This window comes from Nyctereutes procyonoides, unplaced genomic scaffold (assembly GCF_905146905.1).
Source record: "Nyctereutes procyonoides isolate TBG_1078 unplaced genomic scaffold, NYPRO_anot_genome, whole genome shotgun sequence".
In the NCBI taxonomy this organism is placed as follows: domain Eukaryota; kingdom Metazoa; phylum Chordata; class Mammalia; order Carnivora; family Canidae; genus Nyctereutes; species Nyctereutes procyonoides.
In genome coordinates, this window is record NW_026575134.1 from 31,462,867 (window position 1) to 31,472,741 (window position 9,875).

General features: G+C 53.7%; 1 protein-coding gene across 6 annotated transcripts in view; it reads right to left on the minus strand.

Moving 5' to 3' along the window:
• PRR5L (proline rich 5 like) overlaps positions 1–9,270 on the minus strand; it is a 79,579-nt gene extending 70,309 nt beyond the window's left edge. The window contains exon 1 of one of the 6 annotated variants that reach the window (XM_055300897.1): positions 9,145–9,270. The gene's annotated coding sequence lies outside the window, so the exon portion shown is untranslated. Of the gene's footprint in view, positions 1–718; positions 1,812–2,266; positions 4,579–9,061; positions 9,106–9,144 lie in introns of those variants that run through there. The other 5 variants (XM_055300892.1, XM_055300899.1, XM_055300895.1 and 2 more) reach the window with 5 other exon arrangements.
• Between the last annotated feature and the right edge of the window lie 605 nt (positions 9,271–9,875).

Here is a 9,875-nt window from a genome sequence, read left to right on the forward strand (position 1 = left end):
ATGGGTTGGTGAAGAGTCCGGTCTAGCTGGTGGCCAGGAGAACCTCAGCGTCACCAGCTGTCCGTTCAGCCCCTACCCTGACTGCCCTATAGAGCTGTCCTCTGAGAGCAGATGACTGCCCCCCGGCCCCCCGATGCCGCACAAACCCACAACCAGCCTAGTAGGTGTTTCAGGGCCCACCTACCACATCATCTAGTTGACCAGCCTCTTAACTAATCAGCTGTTTCATCTCACTCCTACCCCATCACTGATCCCGCATTAGAACCGCCAGCATCCCTACGTATTACAGACACACTCATACACACTCCTCACATGGGCCAAGCCAGCAGCGTGCGGGGGACCACTAGGAGAAACACACAGGAAACAGGACCACACTGATCCAACCCGGGAAACTCGATCTGAACCCCACACGCCCCACCCAGCCACCAGATGGAAACCGAGTCAGAAGTGGGTATTCAAGTGTGCTGAGACCGCTTTGCAAGTCACCTACCCCGACTGTCTTATTCTACTTGGCACTGAAAAGCGTACGCTAGCTTTTGTCAGGATGTTCAGGATGGTGGCAAGCCTCTATTTGCAGCTAGCATCTCAGTTCATCTCCCACTCGAACCTAACAAGGCAGGTTTTACGCCTCCCAGGTTGCACATGAAGAAACCAAAGCACGGGATTAACTTGTCCAAAGGCAGAAGGTTAGTAAGAGGGACCAAGAGTCGGATCCTACCTCATTCAAGGGCCTGAACTCCTAACTGCTCTGTTTTAAGCAGAGGTGAGAGGTGACCACTGCCCTGGCCTCCCTTCATGCACATCATCAACAGCTTCTTGCAGGGCCCGGGCAGCAAGCACACTCTGTCTCTCACTGGAAGGAGGCCCCGTTTTCTCATGGCCCCACCAGCTAGTGAGGTCATCATGTTTGCTCACTTGCTCACTGACTAGCCCTGATGGCATGTAAGCTCCCCAAAGGCCAAGACCTGGCCCGCCTCACCGCCTGCCGTATCCTGCCTCGAGCACACCGCTGGGCATGCACGAAGTAAACATCACACCTGGCCCTCCAGGCCACCCAGCTAGGTGGCCTCCCCTTTTCTGAGGAGCCAGAAAAAATTATCTCCCAGGATGACTGAACTGGGATCTGCCAAAGTAGTACTGTCCATGGGCAGGTGGATCTTGGCCTCGTGGGCCAGGATTCCGGGGTCTGTGTGCAGGTGAGTGGAGCGTCCGGGCCCGGGTCCCTGCAGCGGAGCAGAGCTCTTGTTTTGATTAAGGACCCAACTTCGAAACTCTTAGGAGACAAAAGCCAGCCCAAGGACAGACGCTCCCACAAACGAGAAAATGTGAAGGATCACATCTGGACGATGGAAGAGGCTCCACGGGAAGAATGAGACAACGTTCTCAAAGCTCCGCTAGAAACCAACGCAGATAGAAGAGTCTTGAGAATGTGATTTTCGGCAACAGTAAATATTAGTGCAAACAGGAGGTGAGCTCAAGTGCTCGCCTCTGCTTAGCACTCTCTCCTCAATGCCCACAGGACTCAAGGCCCTGACCATCCCGATCCAGAGAGCAGTAATTACTCCATCAGATCGTCTCCATCGCCCTGGCCTGCAAACCATCGTATAATCACCAGAAAAAAAAAAATCCCCTCCTTTGGTGTAAGTCAAGCAAAACTGTGGGGAGTCACCACACATCTTATTTACTCATCTATGAGCCCCGCTAGAAGGATCGAGTTTCTTGGAGAGCAAATTGCGAGGGTGCGGCCCCCTAAGTGGCATCCAGAGTGGTGGGGCAGGGCCTCCGGATGATAAACCGTAACGTCTAGACAGCAGCAGTAGCTGAGACTGACCATTACGTGAGCAGTTCCACTTCTGACACGTCCCACCTCGGTTTTAGCCTGGTGGGGGACACAGCGCCCCACAGCTACCGTCTCGCAGACAATAGAAGTTTTCAGCGTGGTTGGAAATGTGCTCTAGATTAACTTGTGCTATCTGGTAAAAAAGAAAAAAATAAGCTTCACCCTCCCATGGCAGGAACAGGAGGTGATGCTTTTTCATGAGAAAAAAACGAGATCAAGGGAAAGGAAACTTCCCTCCGTGTCACGTAGCCAAGTATAAAGAGTGTTGAATAGAGACTCATAAAATTGAAGGGGCTCTCGGGATCTTATCACTTCACGGAGGTCGTGGGGTCACCTCAAGTTCATTCAACAGCCAAACATTAGGAGGTCCAGCGGGTGCTGGGATCTGAGAAGAGGAAGCAGAGAGGGTACAGGAGCATCAACTACCTGCTTCCATGGGGCCAGGGTCACGCCACAAACGCTCGGAAGTAACATTATGAAGGCAAGTTGACAGCTGTAAATGGAGATGGGCGTGGGGACGGAAGCGTAGACCACCTTTTGCAGTTACAAGGCAGAGCTAGTAAGGGGTCCAGTGAAAAACACAGGCTCCTCATTTTCTTGCCAGTGACTCTAAAGACGCTGGAGCCTAGAAAGGAACCGTCGGGAAGGAAACAAGCTCTCAGAGGTAAGCGCTTCAGAAGCTCCAGTAGCCTTTCCCATCTGTGATGGACAAGGACAGGATGAAAAAAAAATCACATTTCCACAAAGATTTCATGAGCATCTACTACCCTGAATACAAAGACAGGAAGGCCTGAAGCCGGGAGTGGTAAACTCGATTCTAACAGCACCGTGTTAGAGAATCCAGTCATCTCGGGTTTTGTTTTTTGTTTGTTTTTTTAAAAAAAGCTGGAAACTTGAGTTAACAAGTCGCCTAATTTTTATATTTTAAGCAGCGGTGGGCCAATCCCATTCTTTTGTAGTTAGGGGAACAGGCCCCAGGGCAACTGAGCTTGCCCCTGGTGGAGTCAAGATCAGGTCCCAGATCTCAGTTCCTTGACCTGCGTGGTCTCCAAGATGCCAGTTAGGACCAATGCATGGACTCTTTCAGCAGCTTCCCCTCTCTGCAAGGTTGATACTGATACCTTACGGGGTGTCTTGAGAGTCACTGATTGTCCTATTTTTTTTTTAAGATTTTATTTATTTATTCCTGAGAGACACAGAGAGAGGCAGAGACACAGGCAGAGGGAGAAGCAGGCTCCATGCAGGGAGCCTGACGTGGGACTCGATCCCAGGACCCCGGGATCAGGCCCTGGGCCGAAGGCAGACGCTCAACCGCCAAGCCACCCGGGCGTCCCAGGAAGCTGACTGTCCTGTTGGTCAAGAATTTTAAAAAATCTTCTCAGAGCACCACCAAGGATTACCTCGTTTACCCACCAATTTGGCCTGGGGATACTTCACAGTGAAAGGGGCCACAGGGCTCCACAGCAGGGGACTCCAGCAGCTGGCACGCTGTCGCAGAACTCCCCCAAAGTGACGGTGGCAGTTGACATGGTCTCCCCCAGAGACACCTGGGGAATGACAGTGAGCCAGTTCCAAAGGCATATGTGGAGTTCGACAGCGAACATTAATGGGTTTCCACCGAGGATTCCTGCAGCTGAGGGCACGAGCAAGTTGTGACAGGGTCTGAGGCAGCTGAGATCAGAGCAACACACACACACACACACACACACACACACACACACACACACACCCCAGCCCTTGCTGGAGTCCCGCCCCCAGTCCTTGGGAAGCAGACAGAAACAAATACTTCTTTCGGGTATCCTTCCAGGCTCACCTTAAGGTAACATATATTCTAGTTCCTGAACGAGGGAGCCCACGGTGCTCCCTCATCCTAGCATTTGCTACAAACTGAACCCTAACTGCTGTCACAGATGCCTTCAACAAAACACAGAACTCAGCCCATGTAAAAAAAAAAGAACCAATCAAGCTAGAGGAGGTAAGCGAGAAACGGGGGGCTGCTCCAGGCACCATTTGGCAAGCAGCCAAAGCGAAACCAGAACGCTGATGACTGCATTAGAAAAAATCGTATATTTATACCCCAAAATTGAGGCAAGGGAAAGAGAATGAAAGCCTAGAGAGGTAATACGTGCTTTTAGGTAGCATACAATCATATGCAAAATAAATTGTACAAACGTGTACGACTGGTTGCCGTGGGCCGTGGACAAAAAAAAAAAAAGGAGGGATTTTTTTGGTGAGTCCTATAACTCTCTGAAACCCTGAAACCTGTGACCTGTGGACACAGGTCATCCATCAGCATGAAGGACAGGTCATCCATCAGCATGAAGAGGACAAGGCAAGGGAGGCACCATGTCTCAGGGTCATGCGCTTTATGGTTACACCCTTAATGCCTCATTTGCTTTACCCCAGTCCCAGCCCCCAAGAAAGCACACACACCACCCACTTTGATGAAGAACACTCGGATTTTTCACTCAAAGCTCAAGCACAGAGTAAAGGTAGCTGATTTTCATTACAGGCCTATCCTTTTGCTATACAGATAAAGGGGCAAGCCACACTCCATCCAAAAAGCTTCACGTAGGAGTCCCTAAATTTCTTTCCCACAAAGAACCCAGTTCACCAGCTTGCTTTCCCAAGGCTAACAGAGCCTGATGAACCTGGCTGGGAGCTTCCGTTTTTCAACGAAGCCAGTATATAACAACATCATTTATAATCCTGCTACAGAAATGTAATATTTTTAAAAGGTGGGGAGGAAGAGAGCACTCTGTAGACATTTAAAGAATTTAAAAAAAAAAAAAAAGCCTCCAAAATCCTAGAATATGTGAGAACTAGAACTACCCTGGATAAAAAAAAAAAAAAAAAAAAAGAAAGAAAAGAAAGAAAAAAGAAAAAAAAAAACAAACGTCAGCTTAAATTTAATAGACCGTTTAAATTCCTAGTTGATGGTAATTAGAGAGCAAGCAACATTTCTTTAAACGCTGCTAGACAGAACTTAATCCAATTTAGGTAATCACTAACCTTTGCTGGGTTCCCCCCCCCCTCTCTTCTAAATGAAATCCAAGGATTGATCTACAAAGGCCATAAACTGGCAAAGCATAAGAAAAGAATACTTAAAGACAGAGATTGGGTGACTATTACCACAAAAGGCCAAGTCCAATTAAAATGGAAACAGGTCTCAGGAGCTCCCTAATTTAAACCGCCTATAAACTGGGGATTCCAACCGGGCGGCATCACGCACAGCGGAGGCAGGTGGGGGTCCTGCCGCACTTGCCCCCTCTGGGTACCCCGTGAGGCAAGCCAATGACCAGGGCCCGCTTCAGGTGGGCGTGAGAGCCAGCCCCTGCCAGACCGAGGCTAGTAATTCGCTATATTCAAAGTGTCCGCAGGGCCTCCCTCCTTCTTCCACCTCCTATCCCCTCCTTTTTAGAGCTCCTGCACTGCTCGGGTATCCACTTCCAATCCAGAAGCTTCCGTGTGAGCCACCAGGACTCTCCTGAGTACTTGGCACCCTGGATTCTTCACGGAAGGCCTTCAACGGTAGATATCAAAACGTACTAGAAAGAACAAGGGGCTTAAGTTAATGGCTGTTATGTCAGGAGAGGAATCAACCTCTCTGAGCCTCTGTGTGCACATCTTCAAATAGGGAAAAGAATATTCACCCGCTCAGGCTGCCGAGAGGCTCGAGTGCCATCACCATGGCTGTACCTGGCTCATAGCAGTCGCCCAAGAAATAAGCCGGCCTGGATGTTTTCACTGCACAAGTTTCGAAGTAAACCCTGGATCCCCAGGCCCTGATAAAAATGTTCATCAACTCAAGGTCACCTCTGATGTCTCATCATTGCTTTGCATCATTTTACACTCCCGACCTCCTTCCTGGCTCCAAAGCGGAATCTTCCTTTGTAAAACACTGCCTTCTGCTGACCAGGCTATCACGCTCTCTGTTCCCAAATTCCTAACCTGGCCCCAAATCCACGAAATAATTGTATTCTCTATCTTCGGTGATTGAGAAACTAATTCACACTGACTTGTTAACAAATGATATGGTCTGAAAGCTGTACTTTCAACATTTGCATAAAGAGAGGCAGTTCTAGGGCACAAACTTTTTTTTTTTTTTTTGGTTCATTTGAGACAGAGAGAGAGAGAGAGAGAGAGCACATGAGCAGAGGCAGGGGGAGAGGGAGAAGCAGACTCCCTGAGAAGCAGGAAGCCTAATGTGGGGCTCGATCCTGGGACCCGGAGACCATGACCTGAGATGAAGGCAGATGCCCTACTATCTGAGCCACCCAGGTGCCCCAAGAACCAACTTTTAATGAGAAACATTAAATAGCAGGGATCTCTCCAAGACGCTCCCACCCTATGTCTCGAATCAACTCTGTAGTGGTGTAGCTCTGCGAAAGTGATTGAAAGGAAAAAAAGGCTGCAATTCAAGAAAGATTTCAGTATGCCTGACCGCGTACAAGGGCCCTACAAAAGGAATGACCACAGGAAGCAATGAGGATCGAGACATCATTAAGACATCCACAAAGTCCTAATAGTTCAATTCTCTACGGATAAAAGGTCGAAATGCTGCACATACACTGTCGATGAGCAAACTTGAAGATGACGACATCCAGGGCTGGACAGCCGGCAGGGTATTTTCAGGTGCCTGTGTAACAGTTTTCTAAGTACAAGATTAGGGCTTTTTTCCCCCCCTTCAGTAATTGAGTCATTCTGTGGTACTATGTGACGTAGAGAAAAAATAAGAAAGAAGAAGCCACCAAGTTACTCAACGAGAAGATGATCTAATCAACCACCGAGAAACAACAAACTGAAGGGAAGGTGTCCAGTACTGGCCGCCCCTGGAGGCCCGGAGCCACAGGCCCAGACCCCATCCTCAGCTCCAGCCCTGCGCGTGTGTGGCTTCGGACACACTACTCAGTGGGCTCACCCCTGTGGGGCTGGGGATCTAACGGTACCCTCCTTCCTCATCACTGCTTTGGTGCAGATGGTATCACCAGTGTCTCGGAAGGCAAAGCTGAAGACATAATAACTCACGAGGTGCTGGCCCCCACCCCTTCCTCCTTTTTTAAATAAAGGAAACATTTTTATAACGTTCAAATACCAATCGTTATTGAAGTCTCGTGCACCGAGATATACATCCATGGGCCTCTGTACCTGAAAGAAAGGAGGAAGGAGGTCTCCTCCTTAAGAAACAAGGGAGTTTTTCTAACGCCTGGAGAATTAAGGCGGATGGACTAGCTCATTTCTAAGCGCCTTTCTTTCTTTCTTTCTTTCTTTCTTTCTTTCTTTCTTCTTTCCTTCCTTCCTTCCCTCCCTTCTTTCTTTCTTTTTTCCTTTTCTTTCTTTCTCTTTCTTCCTCTGTTTTCTTTCTCTTCCTTTCTTTCCTTCCTTCCCTCCCTTCTTTCTGTTTTCTTTCTTTTTTTCTTTCTTTCTCCCTCTCTGTCTTCCTTCCTTCCTTTTCTTTCTCTTTTTCTCTTTCTCTTTTTCTTTTTTCTTTCTTTTTCTCTTTCTCTTTCTTTCTCTTTCTTTCCTTCCCTTCCTCCTTTCTCTTTCTCTTTCTTTCTTTCTGTCTTCTTTCTTTCTCTCTTCCTTTCTTTCTTTACTTCCTTCCTTCCCTCCCTCCCTTCTTTTTCTTTCTTTCTGTTTTCTTTTTCTTTTTTCTTTCTCCCTCTCTCTTCCTTTCCTTCCTTCCTTTTCTTTCTCTTTTTCTCTTTCTCTCTTTTTATTTTTCTTCTTTCTTTCTTTTTTTCTGTTTTCTTTCTTTCTCTTTCTTTCTTTCCTTCCGTCCCTCCTTCCTTTCTTTCTCTTTCTTCTTTCTTTTCTCTTTTTCTTTTTCTTTCTTTCTTCCTCTCTTCCTTCCTTCTTTTATTTCTCTTTTCTCTTTCTCTCTTCTTTCTTTCTTTCTTTCTTTCTTCTTTCTTCTTTCTTTCTTTCTCTTTCTTTCTTTCTTTCTCTGTCTCTGTCTCTTTCTTTCTTTCCACTATTCCTGGCTCTGGCTGTTTGAAGCATCCATAAAATACCGAAAGGACTGTGGTCAGGGCTCGAAAAACCAAAGACAACCTGTGTGCACTGATGAAGCATCGTTGCCTTCACCTGGTGGTTGCCGAGGGAAAGCGCTCTCACCAGCCCCCTCGGTGGGGGGAGCAGCTCGGCCGCAGCCACGCTCCGCAGGGAGGGCGCCCGCTGCACCGCCCGCCGTCCTCCTGGGGACCCCGCCAGGCCCCGAGGCTTCCAGGGAGGACACCTGAGCATCTGCCAAGCGGACCCACCTGCGGCCCCGCGGCGTCCAGAGCGGCGCCTTCCCCCGACAGCGATTTACCCGAGCTCGGCGCCCAGCGGGGCAGCCGTGCGGCGCGGGCCAGTGTCAGGGTCCCCGGAGGGCGCCCCCCGAGGCCGGTGCTGGGTGCGCGGGGCCTGCTCCACCAGCGCCCGGTGCCCGGGGCGGCGCGCACCCCGCGGGGGCCTCGGAGCGTGCCCGGCCTGCGCGCACCGGCTCCAGGGCGCGCGGCCCGACGCGGGGGGCCGCCCGGGGCGCTCGGGCCGCTCTCGGGACCCCACGGGCCTCCCGCCGGGCGCCCAGAGGTGCTCCCCGCCTTCCTGCGGGCCGACGCCTCGCGGCTCCGGGCCCGGGGGACGAGGCGGCGGCGTGTGACCCGGGGCGGGGGCGGGCGCGGGCGCAGGGGCGACCTCCCGCGGGCCGGGTCCTGCCAGCGCAGGCTGCGGGGCTCGGCCTCGGGAACGGGCTGCGGGGGGGGGGGGGGGCAGGGCGCCGGCAACGGGGGTCGCGGCCGCGGGACGGGGCGCGCAGGGACGAGGTCCGCGCCGGGGCGGGGGAGGGGGCGGGGGGTGTCGCGGGCTGCGCCCCGGCCGCCGCGCTCCGTGGAGCCGGGGGAGCCGGGGGAGCCCGGGGCAGGCAACGCGGGAGGCAGGGAGGTCGCGCGCCCCAGGTCCCCAGCAGTGCCCCCCCCCGCCCCCCGCCGCGGAGAGCCCGGGAAGGCAGCCGGAAAACTTTCTTTTTCGACCTGCGGGCACAGCCCGGGTCCCGCGGTCCCGCGGCCGGCGGCATCCCCGGCCCCCGCCCCCCCCCCCCCGGAGGTCGCCGGCCGGTCCGGGATGAGGGTCCCCGCCCGCCGGCCCCATCCGGCCCCATCCGAGCCCGCTGCACCGAGACTCGCCCCCCCCCCGGGGCTTCCCCGCGCACCGCCCGGGGTCCCGGCGCTGAGTCACCCGAGCTCTCCGGGACCGGCCTCCCCCGCCCGGGACGCCGCGCGCCGGGGAAGTTTCCGGGCTTCCCGGGGAAGTTCTCTCACCCGGAGCGACGAGGGACCGGGGCTCCTCTCCCGCCGCGCGCGGCCCCGCTCGGCCCCGCCCGCCGCGCCCGCCCGCCTCCGCCGGCTCCCGCCGGACTCCCGGACTCCCGGACTCCCGGACTCCCGGACTCCCGTCCACCAGCGCCGGGCCGCCCGGATCCCCAGCCCGCCGCTGACACGTTTCCCTCCTCCCTCTCCTCCCCCTCCTCCTCCTCGGCTCAAGGCGTCTCCTCCCCCTCCTCCTCCTCCTCCCCCTCTCTTCCTCCTCCTTCTCTCCTCCTCCTCCTCTCCCTCCTCCTCTCCCCTCCCTCCTCCCCTCCTCTCCCCTCCTTCCACCTCCTCCTCCCCCTCCTTCCCTCCTCCTCCTCGCCCTCCCTCCTCTCTCCTCCTCCTCGCCCTCCTCCTCCTCTCCCCCTCCTCCTCCTCCTCCTCCTCCTCCTCCCCCTCCTCTCCTCCCCTCCTCTCCCCTCCTCCTCCTCCTCCTTTCCCTCCTCCCCCTCCTCCTCTCCCTCTTCCTCCTCCTCCTCTCCCTCCTCCTCCTCCTCTCCCTCTTCCCCCCTCCCTCCTCCTCCTCCTCTCCCTCTTCCCCCTCTCCCTCCTCCTCTCCCTCTTCCTCCTCCTCCTGTCCCTCCTCCTCCTCCTCTCCCTCTTCCCCCTCTCCCTCCTCCTCCTCCTCTCCCTCTTCCCCCTCTCCCTCCTCCTCCTCCTCTCCTCCTCCTCCTGTCCCTCCT